This window comes from Octopus bimaculoides, chromosome 7 (assembly GCF_001194135.2).
Source record: "Octopus bimaculoides isolate UCB-OBI-ISO-001 chromosome 7, ASM119413v2, whole genome shotgun sequence".
In the NCBI taxonomy this organism is placed as follows: Eukaryota; Metazoa; Mollusca; class Cephalopoda; order Octopoda; family Octopodidae; genus Octopus; species Octopus bimaculoides.
Genome location: NC_068987.1, coordinates 6,136,426 through 6,138,797, shown reverse-complemented (window position 1 = coordinate 6,138,797; position 2,372 = coordinate 6,136,426).

The window sequence follows — 2,372 nt, the reverse complement described above, 5'->3', positions numbered from 1 at the left end:
ATATATATATATATATATATATATATATATACGACGGGCTTTCTTTCAGTTTCCGTCTACCAAATACACTCACAAGGCTTTGGTCGGCCCGAGGCTATAGTAGCAAGCACTTGACCAAGGTGTGAAGCAGTGGAACTGAACCCGGAACCATATGATTGATAAGCAAGCTTTTTACCACACAGCCACGCGTACGCCTATTATATAGAACTTATAGATAAAAAAAAACAATCCTTCGACATCAACTTCACCACGCCGTTCACAAAATACTAGAATGCACATCACAAAGAATATTATTCCTGGTCTTTTATCTTTGAGAAACAAGTGTAGCTATAGAGCGATGCTACAACGTTGGTGTCGATCACAAGAAGAAATAACTTAAACCAAAACATCCTTATTACAGCAATTCTAATCATAAACATCAACTCTGACAGATGCAGCAGCGTTGCTACTGCCATTAAGTCCATCAACGGTGACACCACAACTCGTCATCAACTTCCAGCCTTTTGTCACACATCTGACCGGTCCTCTCTTTTCCACAGAATTCAAGCTTTTCCGCTTCGATTCAAAATTTATTTTGAGACAAGGTTTCTAACACAAATCAAAACTCGATATGAAAAGCCTAATTCTTTCTTTCTTTCTTTCTTTCTTTCTTTCTTTCTTTCTTTCTTTCTTTCTTTCTTTCTTCTAACCGCCTTACAGCTAATATCTGTATCTAACATCTCTCTCAACAACATAGATATAGAGCTGACCGGCTCAGGACATTTCCTTCTATAGAAACGTCTATCATAGAAACTGCCCTTCTGTGACAAAAAAACCCATGTACACTGGCCGTCTTCTTGATACGCAGCATGGATATGTGCCAGTGTTCTTACGTTGTATGGTGTAAGAGATGTGGGGACAAATATAAAGAATGTTACTGTATATCAGAAGCACAATTTGGTCATTACATGCGCATCATCTTTCTAAAATGCTTAGTAAAATACAGGAATATAAAGTCAATCAATGATATCATCATTGACGTAACAGACCATGTCTGTAAACAACGGATACAGCCAGCACACAAAAAAGCGTTTAATAAAAGGTATAATAAAGCAATAACAATGAACAACGGCAAGAATTAAATAATTGCCAGTGGCTACTATAAATAAGCGCGTCTTACAGTGCCTGAGCATTACAATACTTCTCCACACGTATATCACCCGACTTTGGCAGTGAAGACCCATGAAATGAAATCCCCAGTCCTAAATTCTACATCGTAACATATACGGCGTTTAAAATATCATGCGCAATGATCCGACAAGTTATCTTAATGGACCCATCATCTAAATCATGTTCTCTTGGTCTCCTCCGTGCCTTCGTAAAGGGAATATCAACTCGAAATAAGACTAATTAAATATTTTAAAACTAGCACTTCAATATCTTTGTTATCGTTATTTTTCATACGTAATTGTTGATCTGAATTTCTATCCTTTTCCATAACACATAGGTTTTCTACTATTTCTGCTATTCGGCGCTTTCTTCATAAATATTCCATATTATATTTTCTGATAGCTTTTCATTTTGTCACTGTCATTATATTTTTATAGACTTATGTTCTTCAAGATTTCATATTCATTAACATTACTTCTGGTTTGCGATGACTGTAATAATAATAATAATAATAATAATAATAATAATAATAATAATAATAATAATAATAATAATAATAATATGCTCCTATGTTTCCATTACTGGTATGTTTCGTATGTTTGTTGTTATTCTGCTCCAGGTATTTTATCTCGTCACCTACACACATATAACAAAAGCGAGGTAATTGGATATCTATTCCGAAACCCTGTTTGGAATATCCCACACGAAAATAGATAAACAGTGTTCGTTGGCAGAAAGTAATTACTTTATATTGAAACTGATCAATATAAGATGGGAATTGCTTGAAGACAATGCTCGCTAACTCGTCAAGAGGTTTCCCATCAAATTTCTTGAATGGAAATTGGGTGAATATTTCGGTATGTTTTTACAAATTAAGAAATGTTATTTAGGGGCCGAATTGGAGAAAATATCTTTTACTCATTACTTCTTACTTGGTTCCATCATTGGACTGCAGCCATGATGGTGCACCCCCTTGAAAGGGTTTTAGTCAGACAAATCAAGCCTGATATTCCTTTTAAGAATGGTATTTATTCTATCGGTCTGTTGTGCAAAGCATCTAAATTACAGGAGGAAAAAAAACAAAGCCGCTTGTCAAGTGATGGTGGGGACAAACACACGTGCGCGCACGCACGCACGCACACACACACACACACACACACACACACACACACACACACACACACACACACACACACACACACAAACACACGGTTACCAACCAC